This window comes from Leopardus geoffroyi, chromosome B4, assembly GCF_018350155.1.
Source record: "Leopardus geoffroyi isolate Oge1 chromosome B4, O.geoffroyi_Oge1_pat1.0, whole genome shotgun sequence".
Lineage (NCBI taxonomy): Eukaryota > Metazoa > Chordata > Mammalia > Carnivora > Felidae > Leopardus > Leopardus geoffroyi.
In genome coordinates, this window is record NC_059341.1 from 18,338,367 (window position 1) to 18,361,636 (window position 23,270).

The following is a 23,270-nucleotide window of genomic DNA, read 5'->3' on the forward strand; positions in this document are numbered from 1 at the left end:
TCAGCAGATCTAAATGTTTAATGTGGAAAACAAATGGTTTGATATCTTCTGTTTTAACTCGCAAAGTGGAAAACTGACTGTTTGCCAAACTGACCATAAAAATGACTTGTCTGTGTATTTTCCTACTTTCTCCTTCTAAGCCATCGGTATTATTTTAGGGCAGGGAGCTCTTCCCTACCTATTTGGTATTTACTCTTCCAGGCATTTGATTAAGTTTTTATTAATATGTCAGTTGCTTTAGCTTTTGTATTTCTAACAATTAGCACTGTTCACTGCATATATTAGGAGCTTAATAAAATCTTTGTGATAAAAATACCTAATTTTAATAGACTTCCTTAATATGTGCCAAGTATGATTATAAGCACATTGATATATATTGGTTAAGCTCTATAATAAAGGTGTTATGTTTACGTATTTTATAGATGAGGAAACTGAAGCACAAATAGATTAAGTAATTATCTTTATGTTCTACATACTGGATGAAATTTTCGAGTTTACTCTCCACCAATAAACTATTTTTTGAAATATCTATTTCTGGGGCGCCTGGGTGGCTCAGTCGGTTAAGTGGCCGACTTCAGCTCAGGTCATGATTTCACGGTCCGTGAGTTCGAGCCCCGCATCGGGCTCTGTGCTGACAGTTCGGAGCCTGGAGCCTGTTTCGGATTCTGTGTCTCCCTCTTTCTGACCCTCCCCGTTCATGCTCTGTCTCTCTCTGTCTCAAAAATAAATAAACGTTAAAAAAATTAAAAAAAAAAGAAATATCTATTTCTATATCCACTACCTCCAATATGTATTCTAATTTTAATTTTTTTACTCTTGTTTTAAATTTCCACATAATCTTCCGTATCTTATACCTCTATTTTATTTTCTTCTCTCTTCATCAATGGTCTGCTTCATAGAAGCCATTTCTTCTTTCAGTAGATCATTCTCTGGATCTTTAGGACACTGTTCTCTTCAGCTTTCCCTGACGTAATTTTTTAGGGATATTTATTTTTCCTTGTGGATTAGGAACAATAGAGTATATAAGTTGCCCTTGTCCCCTCTCCACTTTTGCCCCAGTGATTTGAAATCCATTGCAAATCAAACTGTGAACATATTGATGGGCACAAACACTCTGGTTTCTGGCTTCCCCTCAGGTGCTAAGCTGAATTTCCTATTCTTGCCAGCTGGCCCTTGGATCTGTTGAATTGATGAATCACAGTTACTGAATTGTGTAAGGAACAATGCATATCCTGAGTTATTGTGAGGATTTTCTCCCCAACTCCATCCCTACCTTCAGTGACTTGAGCTGTGGCGACATTATCTCACAGGACACAATGTGCTCCAATCGGTATCTTTGTGTCATGTTGTTTTCTGGGGGTGCGGGGGATCACGCAGAAAAAGACAGAGAGAGATAAAAGCACACCATGGCAGTGACAGAATGACTCCTTGTTCTCTGCTAGGCACATACTGTGAACTCACAGTTCAGGTCTGCCTATACAAGATGTTAAAGCTTGGGTATGTTTGTCTCAATCTGCCTGATTTGTTACTTGAGCAAATTTCTCCCAGTCTCTGGCAATAGGTGGGTTATCAGTCTTAGTTTTGGGTTTCTGAATTTTCTTCTTTTTCTGAGTCATCAGAGATACCAATACAAGAAGTTACAAGCATTTAGAATAGTTTAATTTAAAATGTGTATCCTGGATGACCACAAAGTGCTTCTTGTCTCAGGCTGTGGTGAACAAACCAGTGAACAAGACAGACTTTACTGCTGCCTTCATAGGCTTAGAGGTTAGGAGGGAACAAAAAACAAAACTAAAAACACTGTTAATAAGTTGTTATATCTGAATTCTGAGTATATGAAAATGGGAGAACAGGACACTAGGCATATTTATGGTAGTCAGGTATCATTTCAAAATGTCCTTTTTATAAGCTACCTTCATCTTTCTCCGTGTGAAAAAGTTGTTTTATTTTTCTTTCTTTTTAATTTTTTTAATATTTATTATTTTTGAGAGAGAGACAGAGTGCAAGTGGGGAAAGGGCAGAGAGAGAGGGAGACACGGAATCTGAAGCAGGTTCCAGGCTCTGAGCTGTCAGCACAGAGCCCCACGTGGGGCTCCAACTCACAAGCCATGAGATCATGACCAGAGCTGAAGTCGACCCTCAACTCACTGAGCCATCCAGGCCCCTCGGTTTTATTTTTCTTTGGTTTGCTTTGCTTTTGAGAGTCCAAAGCAATTATAATCACTTGCTTGAAATATTGAATATTTCAAATTCAAATTTCAAAATATTGAGTATTTTCTCTCGTAAGCACTTGATTAAAAAATAGCATGCTATAAAAATAGTGGCATTAATACTTCTTTACATTTTTATGAAAGAGAAACCTAATTAGGAACAGTGATCACTGTTCTTTAAAGCTCTGTTCTTGCCTGTTAAACTGTCTTCCATGCAGGAGAGGTGGTAGAGGCTTCAGTTACTCCAATCCCATCACACCTACCACACGTAACAATGTTTCTTTGGTAGAAAGACAAACAAACACAGATTAATATTTAACAACAATGTAATCACAGAGAACAAACCAAGGAAAAGAGTGTCACGTGCTTTTGTGAGAAAATCCGAGGTTTCGAATAACTTCCTAATGTGCGAACAGATTCAGTGTAACACCCATTTTTTTACTCTTTCTTTATTCTTTACATTTTTAAAAATGTGTCAAAAATGTAGCATCTGTTAACAGAATCACAGATTACTTTAATATGAAAGAGTATAGTAATTAGTACCTACTACAGTCAGTTCTGGAGAGAAAAGTTAACTGGACAAGGCTTTGTCACATATTTTTGCTACTGATTAGGTATTATTCAATACCAGCACTATATTGTATTTAGAATTGAATACGTGTAAACGAACTTATTATTTGAAGCAAAGTGCATACAGTGAAATGGTGGCTTGAATGGAACTTAAAGAACATTAAAGGTGAAACTATTCATTGAGTCTGTGCCTAACCAGCTCCGTGTGAAGAAGGACGAGGCATAACAAGTACATTTCAGAGTACCAGTGTGCAGCCGGAAAAAGGCAAAGAGAGAGAATCTTTTTATTCATCACTCGTTACTGCACGAAATCATACATTCTTATTGAATTTATACACTGTCATTCTTTTTGAAATAGAATAGTTTTTCACTCTTGAAACAATTATATATTCATAGCATTTCTGGGACTTTAAAAAGTATACTGTAGGTATTTGCAGACAAAGGTAGAGAGAGTTTAAATGATTTACTCAAGGTCATCAAATTACCCAAAGAAAGAGAAAAGTCAGGTTTTAACATTTCCAACTGCTCGTGCTTTAGCATTATTTTGTGCAGTTCTGTATATAACTTAGTAAAACATGATTCCTGATTACAGTTCATCACAGGCTTTTCCTGTCACCTAAGTCACCTCCGTCACAAAAGCAGTAAGGGCAAAGAAAGTGAATCAGTTAATCTGAAAACTCTCCATGATAGCCTTTAATTTGTAGATAAATGAGGTGAAGAGGTGACTAGGTTTTTCTAGAAAATGTCAAGGTGAAAACCCTCAAGAGAAAAGTCTTATATTCATCTAATATGACAGCCCACAGAAGAGTTTGATCATGGCGGGGGGGGGGGGGGTGGGGGGCAAGAGCATGATCATGGCTGGGCTGAGTGGATCCTACCACAGAACTTTTAATGGAATCTCAAAAAGGAAAGCAGAACCCGGGTTTCACAGCAAAGATTATATTCAGTGTCCAGAGAACTCCCCCAACCCTCAGAGAGACATTGGCTCCCCAGCTCACAATCTGGGTGCTTTTAGATAATTTCTAAAGAATTCATCCCATGGGATGGGGAAAGGGCACAATTTCTTCCCTGGTATTGGTCTAGGCAACAGGTCGGTATGGTTAAAAGGTTTTTGTTCTGCTGGGCCACCTTTGGCCAGTTTTGTGAATAAACAGAGAGGAGGCTTTGCAGGGAGTCTTTACTGATTAAAACTATGGATATTTATTTATGGGGTTGTGGTCTTTCCTACTTCCCAGTCAGATATATACCAGAGGCAAGGAAAAAATAAACAAAGCAATAGGAGACTCATCTCCACGGGGTGACTCCATCCCTGGCTCCTTAGCCAGACAGCCTTCTGCTCTTTTCCATTTACAATCTTCTGAAGGTGACTCTGGTATTTGTCCACAGTGTTTTCTTGTGGTAAGCTGGAGGAGTAAAATGACATGCCTTTACTCCACCTAAGATTCTAGTGTTAAAACAAAACAAAACAAAACAGAACAAAAAAACAAGAAAAAAAGGAGGAAAAAACCACATGATAACTAGTTCAGTTTACCTGCTAATTAGATCATTAAATGATTCATTAGATTCAATATAATTATCATTTTATACTGTATTTCTTCATTTTATGTTGTTTTATAACAGCATTCCAAAATGCTAATCATCAGAAAGACACCTCACTTCAGTAATTCTCAGGTGAGGCCATTAGATAGTGCTCTATTTCTCTCATTTAAAAAAAAAGTTTTCTTAGTGACGCTGATGTTAAGTCCAGTTTGGAAATCATTGATTTAAAGTTCTTGTTCAATGTTATGATGGAAGTGTCATGACCTTTGTGTATCTCAAAGTGAACTGGTTTATTAATCTGAAGGTTTCACACAGTAACTTTTTTTTTTTTTTAAGTAAGGCCGTATCTAAATAAAAGATTTAATTTTTAAGAGTCTTATTGTTTGGCTCCCTCCCTCTCTCTCTCTTTTTTTTTTTTTTTCCTTCCCCTCCCCTGCAGTCTTCTGTTAAGTTTCTCAGGATCCACATAAGAGTGAAAACATATGGTATCTGTCTTTCTCTGTGTGACTTATTTCACTTAGCATCACACTCTCCAGTTCCATCCACGTTGCTACAAAAGGCCATATTTCATTCTTTCTCATTGCCAGATAGTATTCCATTGGGTATGGTGATGGGTATTGAGGAGGGCACCTGTTGGGATGAGCATTGGGTGTTGTGTGGAAACCAATTTGACAATAAATTTCATATTAAAAAAATAAAAAATAAATAAATACATAAATAAATAAATGATTTAATTCATGGTGTGATATGTTTTTAAAGATTCTGGTTATTTCTTTTTAAAATTCTTTTTCCCCCCGAGATGTTATTTACATAGTTAACATATAGACATATAGTACTGGTTTCAGGAGTAAAATTTAATGATTCATCACTTACATATAACACCCAGTGCTCATCGTAACAACTGTACTCCTTAATGCCTACCACTCATCTAGCCCATCCCCCACTCATCTCCCTCCATCAACCATCAGTTTCTTCTCTAGAGTTAAGAGTCTCTTATGGTTTGCTTCCCTGTTTTTATTTTTCCTTCCCTTCCCCTATGTTCATCTGTTTTGTTTCTTAAATTCCACATTTGAGTTAAATCATATGGTAGTTGTCTTTTTCTGACTGACTTATTTCACTTAATACACTCTAGTTCCATCCATTTCATTGTAAATGACAAGATTTTATTCTTTTTGGTGGCTAAGTAATATTTCATTGCATATATATACCACATCTTTGTCCATTCATCACTCGATGGACTTCTGGGCTCTTTCCATAATTTGACTATTGTTGATACTACTTCTATAAACATTGGGGTCCACGTGCCCCTTCAAGTCAGTATTTTTTAACCCTTTGGATAAATACCTACCAGTGCAATTGCTGGATCGTAAGGTAGTTCTATTTTTAACTTTCTGAGGAACTTCCATAGTCTTTTCCAGAGTGGCTGTGCCAGCTTGCATTCCCACCAACAGTGTAAGAAGGTTCCCCTTTCTCCACATCCTCACCAACACCTGTTGTTAACTGAGTTGTTAATTTTTATCCATACTGATAGATGTGAGATGGTACATCATTGTGGTTTTGACTTCTATTTCCCTGATGATGAGTAACATTGAACATTTTTTCACTTATCTGTTAGCCATTTGTAAGTCTTCTTTGGAGAAATATCTGTTCATGTCTTCTACCCATTTCTTAATTGGATTATTTATTTTTTGGGTGTTGAGTTTGAGAAACTCTTTATAGATTTTGGATACTAGCCCTTCATCCAATATGCCATTTGCAAGTATCTTCTCCCATTCCATAATTGCCTTTTAGTTTTGTTGTTTCCTTCACTGGGCAGAAGCTCTTCATCTTGGTGAAGTCAGTAGTTGATTTTTGCTTTTGTTTTCCTCACATCTGGAGATCTGTCTAGTAAGAGCTGCTACAGCCAAAGTAGCTACAGCCAAGGTCAAAGACTTTGGTGCCTGTGTTCTCCTCTAGAATTGTGGTGGTTTCCTGTCTCATATTTAGGTCTTTCAATCATTTTGAATTTATTTTTGTGTATGGTATAAGAAAGTGGGCCATTCTTCTGCATGTAACTGCCCAGTTTTCCCAACACTATTTGTTGAAGAGACTGTCTTTTTTATGCTGGATATTCTTTCTTGCTTTGTCAAAGATAAGTTGACCATGTAGTTGTGAGTCCATTTCTGAGTTCTTTATCCTGTTCCTTTGATCTATGTGTCTGTTTTTATGCTAGTACCATACTATCTTGATGATTACAGTTTTGTAATACAGCTTAAAGTCTGGAATTGTGATGACTCTTGCTTTACCTTGCTTTTCCAAGATTAATTTGGCTATTCACGGTCTTTTCTGGTTCCATACAAATTTAGAATTGTTTGTTCTAGCTCTGTGAAAAATGCTGGTTTATTCTGATAGGGATTGCATTGTATGTGTAGATTGCATTGGATAGTAAACACATTTTAGCAATCCATGAGCATGGAATACTTTTCCATTTCTTGTGTCTTCTTCAGTTTCTTTCATAAGTGTTCTATAGTTTTCAGAGTATAAATCTTTTACCTGTTTGGTTAAGTTTATTCCTAGGTATCTTAAAGTTTTGGTGGAATTGTAAATGGGACTGATTCCTTGATTTCTCTTTCTGTTGCTTCAATATTGAGGTATAGAAATGCAACAGGTTTCTGTATGTTGAATTTATATCCTGCAGTGTTGTTGAATTCATACATCAGTTTTGGCAATTTTTTGGTGGACTCTTTCAGGTCTCTCACGTAGAATATCATGTCATCTGTGAAGCATGAGAGTTTGACTTTTTCCTTGCCAATGTAGATGCCTTTTATTTCTTCTTGTTGTCTGATTGCTATGGTTAGGACTTCCAGTACTATGTTGAATACCGGTGGTGAGAGTGGACATCCCTAATGTGTTCCTGACCATAGGGGGAAAGCTCTCAGTTTTTCCCCACTGAGGATGATATTAGCGGTGGGTCTTTCATATATGGCCCTTATGATCTTGAGGTTTATGCCTTCTATCCATACTTTCTTGAGGGCTTTTATCAAGAAAGAATGCTGTATTTTGTCAAATGCTTTTTCTGCATTTATTGACAGGGTCATATAGTTCTTACTCTTTCTTTTATTAATGTGGTGTGTCACAATGATTGATTTGTGGACACTGAAACACCCCTGCAGCCCAGGTATAAATCCCACTTGATTGTGGTGAATCATTATTTTAATGTACTGTTGGATTCTATTTCATAATTTTTTCCAGATTGCCCAATTTATTGGCATATAATTTTTCCATCGTATTTTCTTATAATTGTATTGCTGTGGTGTTGGTTGCGATCTCTCCTCTTTCATTCATATTTTATGTATTTGGGTCCTTTCTCTTTTCTTTTGATAACTCTGGCTAGGGGTTTATCACTTTTGTTAATTCTTTCAAAGAACCAGCTATTTTATTGTTGTTGATCTGTTCTATTTTTTTTTTTTTTTTTTTTGGTTTCAGCATCATTTATTTCTACTCTAATTTTTACTATTTTCTTTATTCTATTGGTTTGGGCTTTATAAAGCCCAATTCTTTTTCAATCTTTTGGCCATTCTTTTTCAATCTCCTTTATATGTAAGCTTAGTTTGTATATTTGAGACTTTTCTTGCTTCTTGAGGAGGACCTGTATTACTATATACTTCCTTCTTATGTCTACTTTTGCTGCATCCCAAAGGTTTTGGACTGTCATGTTTTCATTTTCACTTGCTTCCATGTAACTTTTAATTTCTTCTTTAAATATCTGGTTAACCTATTAATTCTTTAGTAGTAAGTTCTTTAATTTCCATTATTTGTGGTCTTTCCAAATTTTTTCTTGTGGTTGACTTCAAGTTTCATAGCATTGTGGTCTGAAAATATGCATGGCATGATCTGTCTTTTGGTACTTGGTGAGGCCTGATTTGTGACCCAGTATGTGATCTATTCTGGAAAATATTCCATGTGCAGTCGAAAACATTGTGTATTCTGCTACTTTAGGATGAAATGTTATGACTGTATCTGTTAAGTCCCTCTGGTCCAGTGTGTCCTTCAAAGCCATTGTTTCCTTGTTGATTTGCTTAGATGATCTGTCCATTGTTGTAAATGGGGTGTTAAAATCTCCTATTATTGTATTATTATCAATGAGTTTGTTTGTTATATATCTATATTTTTAGATTTATTTATACAGATATATGCCAAGTTGGGGACATAAATATTTACAATTATTAAATCTTCTTGTCATATAGACCCCTTTATTATGATATAATGCCCTTCTTCATCTCTTATTATAGTTTTGTTTTATAGTTTTTATAAGTATGACTACCCCAGCTTTCTTTTATTGTCTATTAGCATGGTAAATGGTCTCCACCCCCTCACTTTCAATCTGGAGGTGTCTTTAGGTCTCAAATTAGTCTCCTGTAAGTAGCATTATCAGTGGGTCTTTTTTTTTCTCCATTCTGGTACCCTGTGTATTTTGATTGGAGAATTTAGAGCATTTACATCCAGAGTAATTATTGATAAACATGAAGTTAGTGCCATTATATTACCTGTAAAGTCGCTGTTCCTGTAGATTGTCTCTGTTCCTTCTAGTCTTTGTTGCTTTTGGTATTTCTGCCACTCAGAGGGTCCCCCTTAATAATTCTGGCTGAGCTGGTTTAGTGTTATGAACTCCTTTAGGTTTTATTGTCTTGGAAACTCTTTGTCTCTCCTTCTATTCTGAAAGACAGCCTTGCTGGGTAAAGTATTCTTGGCTACATATTTTTCCCATAGCACGTTGAATATATCATGCCACTCCTTTCCGGCCTACAAAGTTTCTGTGGACAGGTTTGCTGTCCTGGTGTGTCTTATGTGTCTACCCTTATAGGTAAGGACCTTTTGACTCTAGCGGCTTTTAGAATCTCTCTTTTTTGCAGGTTTCACTATGAAATATCTTGATACTGACCTCTATTTGTTGATTTTAATGGGAGTTCTCTGTGCCTGTTGGACTTGAATGCCTGTTCCCTTCTCCAGATTAGGGATGTTCTCAGCTATAATTTGTTCAAATAAACTTTCTGTCCCCTGTTCCCACTCTTCTGGGACTCTTTTGATACAGATATTATGCTTTATGGAATTGCTGAGTTCTCTAAGTCTATATTCATGATCTAAAAGTTTTCTGTCCCTCTTCTTTTCAGCTTCATTATTTTCCATAAGTTTATCTTCTATATCACCTATTCATTCCTCTCCTTCTTCTCATGATTACATCCAATTGGTTTTCCAACATAGTTACAGCATTTTAAATTTCAGCCTAATTTTTAGGTCTTTAATCTCTGCAGCAAAGGTTTCTCTTTTCAAGCCTAGCAAGGCTTTTTTGAAGCCCAGATAGTATTATGACATTGCTTTAAATTCTTGTTCAGATGTATTGTTTATATCTGTTTTGAGCAAATCCCTGGCTGTAGTTTCTTCTTGATCTTTCTTTTGGGGAGAATTCCTCTGTCTTGTCATTTTGTCTAGGTTTCTATCTTTCACAGGTCCTGAAAGCTTGTTATGTTTCCTGCTCCTGAGAGTAATGCTATGTTAAGAAGGGGTGATACACTGTCCAGGGCCTAGCACTTCAGGAGTGTTTCTGGTGCATGCTGTGTGCACTCTGCTGTTCTGATTTGGCTGCTTTTTCCCACAGGTGAGTCCTTTACAGAACTCCTCCTTGCTTGCAGTGGGGAGTGTTTGACCTTTAACTAGGTGTATTTTCATTTGTTTGTTAAAATAAGACTGCCAGGTTCTCTCTCTCAAATTATGTAGATGGACCTCTTAAGCCTCAGATCAGTTTCCTAGGTGTTCAAAATGATTTGCTGTGCTCTCACTGTGTTCCAGGGGTGAGGCAAGGCCATGATCCTCCTACTACTCTGCCATCTTAAGTCCCTCCCCCTGTATTTTTCTTTCTTATAAAAAAAGTAATATTTTAATGTATTTATTGTAGAAAAATGTAAAATTCAGAAGTGCACCAATAAATACGTTGATGTATCTTTACTTTTAAAATTAAAATCATACTGTGTACTATTGAAACGTTTTTACTTTTCATTTTATTATAAACATTTTATTACAAATATTATTTTTAAATAATACTAAGATTTCATGTATCATCAAGAATTTAGATTTAATCCAAAGGTCATTATCAAAGTCTTGGTAGATAAACAAGCACTTACTTGGATTGATTATGTTCATTCCCTTCCTCCCCTAAGACAGCTCATGACCTTACACTATTGAATAGAGCAGCTGCCTTGAACCCTACCAAAACTTAGTCATTCAAGACATTAGCTTAAACTTTAACTTTTTTACATTTGTCTTCCATCTATTATGACCAAGGATTTTCAATCTCATTTTGTGAAATATATTGGCTAATTGAAATCAAACCCCACCTCTCTCTATTTTCCCAGGTTATTTCCTTCTGTTCCATCTGCAGAGTGTGATCAACAAACTTTCCCATGACCACAACATCTTCTAGAGTGATTTTTTTTTTTTTTTTTTGTGCTATAACAGAAAACAGACTGTCCCTTGACAACTGTGCTATCTGGCTTCGCCATTGGCCACTCTGCACTGTTCCTGGCATCTGCCTCCCTGAAGAGGTTTGGCTTTTAGCTGTATTCATTTACATTCCCGTACTCATTCTTGGTGAGCTAAGAGTCAGTGAGTGTATCTTAAAAATACTCGCAATCCTTTCAGTTCTCTGAGTTCTCCCCAATTAGCTTTTTTTTTTTTTATACTTGCAGATCTATTCATTTTTATGGTCACATTCTGTACATTGTCACCACCTACAGCTACATTATTTAGATTTCAAATAACACTTTTTGACCAGTGCCCTATAATGTCCAGACCACAGAATCTACATAGTATATTCACTCCAGTATTCTCTATTCTTATTCAGATTCCCAAACCATTGACCTCAAACTAGTTTTTACATCCTTTATCATCTTCCTCCTGTCTTTACTTCCATTCTTACCAAATTTAAAATCCCATGGTCCATTATTGAAAGTATTTTCTTTGTGATATTGTCAATTCCCTTTCCAACTTTTTTTCTGAATCATTTGTTGGGAAAAAACTCACTTCTGGGTGAAACTTAATATGTGTCTTTTCTATGAGTACACCAGAGCAGCTAAATGTAGATGAAGAAAAGTTATAAAAGCTGGTAGGTCAAGCAGATGCATTTATCCCATCTTCTTTCCACACCCACCAACATAACAACAATAATGCAAATAAGAGCCCTATACATCTGGGGTGCCTGAGTGGCCCAGTTCATTAAGCATCTGACTCTTGATCTCGGCTCAGGTCATAATCTCACGGTTTGTGGGATCAATTCCTATGTTGGGCTCTGTGCTCAGAGCATGGAGCCTACTTGGTATTCCCTCTCTCCCTCACTCTCTGCCCTTCCCTGACTCTCTCTTTCAAAATAAAGTAAATTATACATAAAAAAAAATTTAAATGTCATATAAATCTATAAGGACAAGGCAATGAAGAATGGACAACAAAGAACAAGAGAAGTTGATAACTTTTTAGGAGATAACATATAGGTGGAGGGTGACTTACCTGAGTGGAACAAACTGAAATCTAAGCACATGCAGAAGAGGTCCCAATGACGTGCAAGTGCATTCACTCTACAAATACCCTAGAATGCCCAGTAGTTAGAGGTACTGAGTACCTGAGTACCTCAATGTCAGAATGGAACACTCAGTTGGAAAATAACTGTGAAATAACTTTTTGAAAGTCTGTGAGGAGTTCTTAGAGACTCTTAAATACAGAGAACAAACTGAGGGTTGATGGAGTGGGGGTAAGGGAGAGGGGAAAATGGGTGATGGGCATTGAGGAGGGCACTTGTTGGGATGAGCACTGGGTGTTGTATGTAAGCGATGAACCACGGGAATCTACCCCCAAAACCAAGAGCACTCTGTACACACTGTATGTTAGCCAATTTGACAATAAATTATATTAACTTTTAAAAAATCTAAAAAATACAAAGAAAAAAAAAGATATCCAGACCCCGAAGCTGCATACTCCCATTCAGGAGATCTAGTCTCTGAAGAAATTGTGCCAAAGACTCTGGATACAGGAAGAACAGGTTTAGCAGAGAGCAGTCATGAAGTGCTACTCCCAGAATAGCCTGTTTTGCATGTTTCATGGTGAAATCCCCATTTTTCCTTTCCTTCAGAGTCCAGAGCAGCAGCAGTTAATCTTATATATTTCCCATGTCAAATTCCCACCCTCACCACAATGTGAAAGATTGAAATCTCTCTCAAGTGAGAGGCTAAATGGCAGCAGAATAAAGAACTATAAATTCTACAATAGGGCAGCGCCAAAAAAAGGAGGCTGTAGCCTTAAACTTTAGCTCCCTCAATGAACCAGTTCAGTCAATGCCAGACACCCAGCTATCATCTTGTTTAGGACTTTACTCTTAAATACACCTAAAAAGCTGGAGAATAACCAATGTGTAGCAAAGACACTAATATGAAAGACAGAATCAGTAGATTCAAATAGAAAAACAGAACATATATGAAGCAAACAATGTGGAGATCTAAAGAAAATGTTTAATTCTATTCAGTGTTCTCAGAAAGTAAGGAAATACAGTATGCATGATATCTATAAAAATAGAGAAAAACAGCTTTAGGAAATATAATTATTAAAATTTTTGAACATTAATAAAAATGTAAAATCAGAGCATTCTTCTAAAATAAATATATATAAAAACAAGGAAGTAAGTGATAAAAGTAAGAAAATTTAAGGTTCAATTCAAGATGTTCAATATCCAAACACAAAGAGTTCTAGAAAAAAAGAACAGAGAAAATAAAGCAGAGAAAAAAGAATTTTGATGAAATAATGCAAAAAAACCCAAAAACCAAAAAACAAAAAAACCTGTGAAGTGTCAGGTACTGTGAATGAAAAAAGAATTATACTAAGATTCTCCATGGGGAAATTTCAGAAAACCTGGGATGACAACACTATATGTGAATGTAAAGTTTGCATACAAAGAATGAAGAATAATCAGAGAAATACTGGAAACTAGAAGATAACGGAAATATCTAGAAATTCGTAAATCTTCTGATTAGAGGACATCATTTTCAAACCTGAGTTCCAAAACCAGCCAAACCAAAAACTGAATACAAGTATAGTATTTCAAACAATAGATTTTTAAAAATGAACATCCCATGCACCCTGTGACGTAGTGAAATGAGGGAGGAAACTAAAGAACAGGATAAAATGGGATCCAGGACACAGGGTTGATGGTGAACAAAAGTCTTAGAACTTCTTGAAAAGCAGCCTACACAGTAAGTGGTCCAGGCTGGCCTAACAGAAGAGGGGGTTTTGGAAGTTTCCAAAAGAAATAGAGTACTAATAATCTATCTGATATTTTAATCTGGTGGAAAATTGTATTGAGAAGTTGTTGGAGGGATGGAGGGTTCAAGAATTAGCCACAAAGCATAGAAAACTAAATAAATGTAAATAAACTGGATAATTAATTCCAGAAAGAAAGCAAAAAAAAGGAAATGGATGTTTACTCTTCGTATGCTATTGGCTCAGTGATGAACAGCAATATTTACTTAGTAATAACATTAAAAATTCTGAATATGGATTTAATTATATTGAGTGGTGGAGGGAGGTCTCTAAGAGGCAGTAAGAGTAAGGAGATGCTGGTTATATAACGCAATAAAATAGATAAATAAAAAACCACATATGTATATTAATAATAAAAATGGAAGTTCACACTGGAAAAAACAGTTACAGAAATTGAAAGTATTTGTCTTAGGACAATACTTAGGAGCCTAAGTCTGAGTTTCTGAACAGTTTGTATGCAGTAATTTATGAAAATCTACATATAGCAAAATGCCCACTGTTCTTTCCCTCTCCCTCTCCTCCCTCTCCCTCTCTCCTCTCTCTCTCACACACACACACACAATTTTGACCTCGAACAGGCACTCACTACCGCATGAAAATACCATTGTGTTTCTAGATTGAGGGCTTTCTCAAAGTCAGAAATTACTCCAATTTTATTCTTTCTCCCCTGACTCTCCAGTCCCCACCCCCATTATATCATCTCTGTCAATTACCCTCCAATGTCTTTAAAAGATTCATTAACAGAGAACTCCCAAGTTGTTCCATCAGCAAATGATCTGTTTTCATGTTCCAGGTCTTCTCTCAGAAAAGACCCTGTTCCTCCACGGGCTCTGGAACCCATTCCTTCTCATCCCAGGGATTTCTCTTATATCACCCCTCTCATCAAACACCAACCTCTTCTTGTTACTTCATTACTAATAAATAATGCTCTTGTAAGTATACTCTTAAAAAAAAAAAAAAAGACAACTCTCACTTGTTCCCGCTTTCTGTTCCAGCTTCCAGCAGTCATCTTCTCCAACTCATAATAAAAATTCTCAAAAGAGTTGTTCATATTCACTGTTTCCAACTCAATCCTTCCATTGGCATTGCAACCTCTCTGACTGCATCATAGTTACTTATAGATTTGCTTATTGTCTTTCTCCACACACACCTTCCTCAATATACACTTCATGAGTTCAGGACTCTGTCTATTTTGCTGCTATCCTAACACTTAGGACTTAGCATCACCTCCAATAAATATTTTTAAACAAATGAATCAAGTATAAAATCCTTATTTCAAAACAACTCAAGGATTTTTTTAAAAAGATGTTTTAGTACATAATGTGTGGTGCACAGTAGATAACAGTGCAACAGTTACTTGAATAAAATTTTTCAATCTATGCTTATTTAAAAATCCCTAAAAATCTGAATTTTAGCACATCTTTGTTTCCTTGCAAATGTGGTAAAGTGCTCAGAAATAATTAAAACTAAACATTTCAAATTTAACAGGAAATACCTGTTGCTCTGTAGATGGAGGGCAGTAAAATCATTTATTAGCAGGATTTATTGTAACAAAACTGCTGAAACATAAGACTATAAGACAATGTCTCTAGTAAAGATGCATCAGCATCATCAGCTGGCTCTTGCCTTGCGTCTTTTCTTTTTGCTTTTTCTTTTCTACACTTTCTCTTTCACCCTATGCACCTAGCATATCCCTGGCCAGGTGGTTAATGACATATTATCCTTAAGTTTATGAGATTTGTACAACAGGAAATAGTCCCTAAAAGTAATTTTTCTTCTACTGGCCACACCACCCTTTATTTATTTATTTTTTTAACTCTGGTGTAAAATATAGTATTATATTTGTCTCAGCTGTACCATATAGTAAATTCAACAGCTCCACATACTATTCAGTGCTCATCAAAATAAGGGTACTATAAGTGTACTATTAACAGTATATCCCCTTCACCTCTCACCCATCCCCCTCCCCCACACCTCCCCTCTGGTAACCATCTATTTGTTCTCTATAGTTAAGAGTCTGATTTTTTTTTGTCTTTTTTTTATCCTTTGTTCATTTATTTTGTTTCTTCACTTAGCATTTCACTTAGCATTATACTCTCTAGCTCTATCCATATCATTGCAAATGGCAAGATTTCATATTTTTATACCTAGATAACATTCCATTATATATACACACACACACACACACACACACACACACACACATACATACATACACGTATATAATATGTACGTGTGTGTGTGTGTGTGTATACACATACCCACTTCTTTGTCCATTCATCAACTGATGGACAGTAGGGCTGCTTCCATAATTTGGCTATTATCAATAATGCTGCAATAAGCATAGGAGTGCATGTCACTTGAAATTAGTGTTCTGGTATTCTTTAGGTAAATATCCTTTAGTGTGATTGCTGGATCATAGGGTAGTTCTATTTTTAACTTTTGAGGAATCTCCATACTGTTTTCCACAGCAGCTGCACCAGTTTGCATTCCCACCAACAGTACAAGAGGGTTCCTTTTTCTCCACGTCCTTGCCAACACTTCTTGTTCTGTGTTTTTTATTTTAGCCATTCTGACAGGTATGAGGTTGTGGTTCTTATTTGCATTTCCCTGATGATGAGTGATGTTGAGTATCTTTTCATGTCTGTTGGCCATCTGTATGTCTTCTTTGGAGAAATGTCTGTTCATGTCTTCTGCCCATTTTTAATTGGATTATTTGTGGGTTTGGTGTTGAGTTGTATAAATTCTTTATATATTTTGGATACTAATCCTTTATCGACTATGCCATTTATAAATATCTTCTCCCATTCAGTAGGCTGTCTTTTAGTTTTCTTGATGGTGTCCTTTGCTGTGCTGAAGGTTTAAAAAAAATTTATTTATTTTGAGAGAAAGTGTATGGGGGAGAGTCAGATAGGGGAGGAGAGAGAGAATTCCAAGCAGGCTCTGTGATGTCAGCGTGGAGCCTGTCCTGGGGCTTGCCATGGGGCTAAACCTCACAAACTGTGGTATCATGACCTGAGCTGAAGTTAAGAGTCAGATGCTTAACCAACTGAGCCACCCAGGAGCTCCAGAGAAGCTTTTTATTTTGATATAGTCTCCATAGTTTACTTGTGCTTTTGTTTCCCTTACCTTAGGAGATACTTCTAGAAAGATGCCATTATGGCAGATGTCAGGGAAATTATTGCCTGTGTTCTCTTCTAGGATTTTTATGGTTTCATGTCTCACATTTAGGTCCTTGGTCCATTTTGCACTTATTTCTGTGTATGGTGAAAGAAAGTAGTCCAGTATCATTCTTTACATGTAACTGTCCAGTTTTCCCGATACCATTTGTTGAAGAGACTTTTTCCCATTGCATATTCTTGCCTCTTTTGTTGAAGAGTAATTGACTACATAATTTTAGGTTTATTTCTGGGCTATTCTGTTCCACTGATCTATGTATCTATTTTTGTGCCAGTACCATACTGTTTTAATTACTGCCACTTTGTAATATGACTTGAAGTTTGGAATTGTGATACTGCTAGCTTTTTTTTTTTTTTTTTTTTTTGGTATTTTAACATTTTTTATTTTTAAATTTAGTATTTTTAAATTTAGTTTATATACATTGAAATATTGGTTTTAGGAGCAGAATTTAGTAACTCATCACTTACATACAACACCAAATGTTCTCTCAAGATTTCTTTGGGTATTTGGGGGGTCTTTTGTGTTCATACAAATTTTAGAATTGCTTGTTCTAGTTCTGTGAAAAATGCAATCTGTAGATTGCTTTTGAACAATATTTGTTCTTCCAATCCACGAGCATGGAATATCTTTCCATTTTGTTGTGTGTCATTTTCACTATCTTTCATCACCATTTTATAGTTTTCAGAGTACAGGTCTTTCACCACTTTGGTTAAGTTTATTCCCCAGGTGTTTTATTATTTTGGTGCAATTACAAGTGGGGTTGTTTTCTTAAGTTCCCTCTCTGCCGCTTCATAATTAGTGTATAGAAATGAAACAGATTTCTGCATGTCGATTTTGTATCCTATGACATTAGTGAATTCACCTAACAGTTCTAGTAGTTTTTTGGTAGTCTTTATTTTGTTTTCAAGTTTATTTATTTTGATAGAGAGACAAGTAGGGGAGAGGCAGAGAAAGACGGAGAGAGAGAATCCCAAGTCGGTTCCATGCTGTCAGCATGGAGCCTGATGTGGGTCTCAATCTCATGAACTGTGAAATCATGACATGACCTGAAACCAAGAGTTGGATGCTGAACCAAATGAAATACCCAGGAGCCCCAAGAATTTTCTATAGATGGCATCATGTTATCTGAAAATAAAAAAAGTTCTACTTGTTCCTTACTGATTTTGATTCCTTTTATTTCTTTTTGTTGTCTAATTGCTCAGGCTAGGACTTCCAGTAGCATGTGGTACAAAAGTGGTGAGAGTGAACATCTTTGTCTTGTCTTTAGAGAAGAAGTCTCAGTTTTTCCTCATTGAGTATGATGTGTACCGTGGACTTTTAATATAAGGCCTCTATTATGTTGAGGTGTGTTCCCTCTAGACCTACTTTGTTGAGGGTTTTTATCATGAATTGATAATGCAGATGCTTTTTCTTCAGCTATTGAAATGATAATGTGGTTTTTATCCTTTCTCTTACTGATATATTACATTGATTTGTGTATAGTGAACCACTCTTGTATCACAGAAATAAATCCCACTTGATTGTGGTGAATGATTTTGTTAATGTATTGTTGGATTTGGTTTGCAGTATTTTATAGAGGATTTTTGCATCTATTTTCAACAGAGATATTGGCCTATAGTTCTTTTCTTTTCTTTCTTTCTTTTTTTTTTTTCCTTTTTGGTGTCTTTATCTGGATTTGGTATCTGGGTAATGCTGGCCTCACAGAATGAATTCAGAAGCTTTCCTTACTCTCCTGTTTTTGGAAGAGTCTGAGAAGAATAAGTATTAACTCTTGAAATGTTTGGTAGAATTCACTTGTGAAGCCATCTGGTCCTGGGCTTCTGTATGTGGGCACACCACCCAATTCTTATTCAGAGATTCTGCATCTGTGCCAACTCCAGCTGGTTACCTAAAGTTCCATCAACACCAGAGCTACACATTAAGGACTACCATTCTTCATTTTCTCCAAGAATGTGTAGTCCTAAAAGATCATCATATACTCTACCATATTTATAAACAATGGAATTATACACACACACACACACACAGCTGTCCACTGTTTAGACTCCTTAATAGAATGATTTTCCTGCATTTTGCATCTTTGAGTGAGATCGATCTATGCTTTTATGGATATGCTAGATGTTATTTATATACCAGATACATGTAGCTTTAGCTTTATGAAACAAATTAAATAACCTTCATCTTTTCATATGTTTATAAGGGTTTATACAATCTGGGAATTATCTGTTTATTAAGAAATTTGAGAGGGGCGCCTGGGTGGCGCAGTCGGTTAAGCATCCGACTTCAGCCAGGTCACGATCTCGCGGTCCGTGAGTTCGAGCCCCGCATCAGGCTCTGGGCTGATGGCTCAGAGCCTGGAGCCTGTTTCCGATTCTGTGTCTCCCTCTCTCTCTGCCCCTCCCCCATTCATGCTCTGTCTCTCTCTGTCCAAAAATAAATAAACGTTGAAAAAAAAATTAAAAAAAAAAAAAGAAATTTGAGAGAATTCACCAAGAAATTGATGTAAGCCCAAGAAATACATTAAAGGATTTTTCATTAATAATAAAATAGTTTAATGCTATTACCAACTTTATATATTTAGGAGAATTTGTATAACACAAAGATTATTTATTCACTTAGAACCTGAGAATATTCAGTAAAGTGACTTCAAGATGGAAACATTATTGAAAGGAATCTCCTGGTAACATAGAATAGTGGGTTTTCTGCTATATTTATACTACTAACCCACAATGCCTCCTGCTCCCTATACAGTTTGATTTGTCTATTCTTCATGGATTATAACTGCATAACCCAGGGAAGAGGCAATTTTTACTAAACCTTATAGCACAGTGTATTTAGATTTCTGGGAATTTATTTAGGATTTTGACATCTATAAGTGACACTGTTCTTAGTTTTTCTTCTGAGAAAAATTATTTCTTGAGGTTCTGTTATCAGGCAAACATTTGCTCTATGAAGTAATTTGGGTAAATTTTTATATTCTGAAACAGCATGTAAAGCATGAGAATTACCTTTTCCTGAAACGTTGATAGAATAAAACTGCAAAATGGCCTCATCTTGAAACAATTTTTAAGACTTTTTCAGTATCATGTGTTAAGTGTTATTGAACTCTGAGTTTTTACTGCTAACATTAATTTTATAATTTATACTATCATTGCAAAATCATTCATTGAGATTTTCAAGCTTCTATTCATATAATTTAACATAATATATAAATTTACTTTTCATATATATTGTATATAATCTGCATTTCCAAATTAATACTTACAAATACATTTTAAATGTTTACATACAGATGTACGTGTGTGTGCATAAAATTGAGGTAGTAACAAATGTAATGACGAAAATTAATTAAGGTAAGCAGATTACTGGAAAGGCATGGGGTAGGAATGATGGCAGTGGTGTATATTAGATCGACTTGTTGATTAAGGCCTTTCTGAGAGAGTATAATGTGAGCCAAGAACATAATTCCATGAAAATTTAAGCTAGTCCATAATTTGGGCAAGCTGCTTACCCATCAGACGAAGCAGAAAACATGAAGTCTCTGAGACAAGAATAAACTTAGTGTGTTTAGGGAAGAACATTACCATATTGTGAGTGAGTGAGTTTATAGGTCAGAAAGCATGGGATTTAATAGACAGTGATGCACTTAGAAAAGGCCTAGCAAACAGAAGACACTCAATAACGACTTAGTGAATAAAGAGTACAGAGTGTAGTCTTTTCTCTCAGTTTGATGGAAAGCCATTAGAAGATTCTTTGTTTTGTACTGTGCAAATAAAGGGCCTTGTTACCTTACCAAAAGGTCACCGTGAGTCTTAGACACCCATGGATGCTAAACCTGGCCTTTAAGGATACTGTGGTTAGTGGAAATTCTTTCTAGAGCCCAACAACCCATTGCCTTTTCTTCCCAATTTTGAGCCCTACCATTTGTGCTTGTGTGTGTGTCTGTGGGTATTTCAGTGTGAAGGAGAAGAACCATGAAGATGATCCTGCTGGACCTAAATTACAACCGGTGTTTTACAGAAAAATTCTTTCATACTCTGTAGGATGACAGGGAAAATTTTCAAAAACCTATGTCTTGCTAGTACTATATTCCACAGGAAAAAAAAAAAAAAAACAAAATAACATCTTTAACCTTCTCCATCTTAGAACAAGACTACTTTCTATTGATTTGTAACCCACTTTCAGTTGCCCAGTTTGTGAATTATCTAGTTTCCTTGCTATTTTCTTCCTTTTTTCCCCCCTTCCATTCAACTCCAGGGAAATATTACTTCATAACAGATGAAGAAAAAAATAAGTAGAAGTGGAAAACTGAAAACACCAACTTGAGGATTTTTCTTTTTTTGTATTACATTAGCTATAACACCATACACCAATCTGTTTGAACAAAAGGAAAACCAAAGAACACTTATCTGCTTGGTTTTTACTCTGAAGCAATTAGGGTTTTCTGTGGTGCTATAATTTGAAATAATTAAGGTGCTTCCTTCCTACATTTGCAACCCTCTACCACTTGACTACCAGCTGAAGTGGAATTGCAATAGAAGTCAAACAGGAGAATGTCATTTGCGTTATCAAATTTTTCTCCCCTAACGACAGAATCTGATATTATATATACTGCTTTTTATGAGGAAATGGAATATAGTAAGTATTTCACAAATGTTCATATGGAACAATGACCAGATCACAACCTAAGCAGTTCCCAGGAACCAAATTCACCACTTACAAAGTCATTGCTCTCTGAGCTTCAGTTTCTTTTGTAAATTGGGGATAATAATATTTAACCACACAGGAACGTTCTAAGGCACTGGTTCTGAAAGTGTGGCCCTGCAGAGTTAGCATCACCTGCAAATTGTTAAAAATGAAATTCTTGGGTCAACCCAGACCTACTGAATAAGAAACTCTGGGGATTGACTGAACAATCTGTGATGTAACAAAACTTCCAGTAATTTTTATGCATCTACAAGTTGTAAATAACTGTTCCAATGATCCAACAAGATAATGCATGTGAAAATAAAAGTACTTTGACCACTGTAACACATTATCCACATGTTAACTACTATTATGATGACTGTAAGGAGTATTTTCAGCAAATATCTATGAGAAGAATTGTGCTAACTATACAAGAGTGTTATGGGTACGGTACTTCCCTTCAATAATTTAGCATTTATAAGAAAACGGACAATTGCAGTACTGTATGGTAAGTGCTGTCATAGGAGTTTGCAGGGTGCCATGGGACCAAAGATGGTACACTTAACTCAGGGCACAAAAGCAGCTCTTCAAGGGTAAATGCTGTTTGGTCTATGGCCTTATTGGTAAATATAAATTAGCCAGATTGATAAGGAGTGAAGCCATCTTGGCCAGTAAGAATAGATGTCATGGCAAGTCCTAGAAGTGTGGAAGATTATATCTCTCAGGTGAAGGGGTTTCAAATTAGAGTAAAGTTTTGATGAGCAAAAGGAGAATTGAAATCAAACCAGCTGTGCTATCAAGAGGTCGTATCAGATATGAGCCTCTGTGTAAAACTGCTTTATCTGGACAGGATTCTGAAAATCATGAGAAAGTGGTAAAGGGCTTAAACTAGTAAAATTATACAATGTGACATCAGTCTGAAGGCAAGGCATCCAGTTATGAACCTGTTACTCGTGTGATGAGTGACTTTGGCCACATGGTTGGAGAAGAATGGGGCAGGAGGCCATACATTAGACATTCAGGAAGTAATTTTATGGAATTTTTGTGACTGAGATGATGACGTGGAGAAATGGATATGGAAATTCAAAAATTGTGTTTATACATATTTTTTAGCATAAAATTCTTATCTCTGATGCTTTGAAATTTCTATTTCAGAATCAGATTAAGATTCCCTTTAGTTTCATAATTGTTAGGAAAAATGCAGTCAAATGCATTCTCCCCCTTATCCTGAATCAGTGAAAAATACTAGGTCACATCAGCTAATTTATATTTATAATCTCCTCTAAATTTGAATATGCAGTATCTACAATTTTATGAAATTACTGTGCCTCTACATTAGCACTTGATTTGTCTTTTTATTACTTTATACTTATCAGAACAATGCAAATAGTTTAAAAAACAGACTAAAGCCTCTGCCAGTTCCCACCAAATTATGCCATGAACACATGCTTAGAAAATGTATAGGTCCTCATTTGTTTTCCCTGGCAATGACACATTTAAGCTAGGGCTGGCACACAAATAAGGATGGAAAGAGCTTTTTTCCGGCGTTAGTGAGTTCTGAATGGGTGTTACCAAACAGACCGAGAAGTAAGTTGTTTCGTAACTCCTTGGTTATAACCTATTAATAGCAGAAGACCTGTTCGAATTCAGAGAAGAGTAAGGTGTTGGCTCTGACTGAAAGAGTCTCATTATATTTTATTTCTCCTTCTCTCCTGTTTGTGCTAAGAAAACAGGCCCTTATGCATGAAT

The 23,270-nt window shown here is 36.0% G+C and overlaps 1 protein-coding gene and 1 long non-coding RNA gene across 2 annotated transcripts in view; one reads left to right on the forward strand and one right to left on the reverse strand.

Annotated features, from left to right (window-relative positions):
* MALRD1 (MAM and LDL receptor class A domain containing 1) overlaps positions 1 to 23,270 on the forward strand; it is a 772,911-nt gene that overhangs the window by 686,522 nt on the left and 63,119 nt on the right.
* Positions 2,783 to 23,270, reverse strand: part of LOC123589984 — a 33,531-nt gene continuing 13,043 nt past the window's right edge. Inside the window, exon 3 of the long non-coding RNA XR_006708547.1 lies at positions 2,783 to 4,183. This is a non-coding gene — a long non-coding RNA (uncharacterized LOC123589984). The remainder of the gene's footprint in view (positions 4,184 to 23,270) is intronic.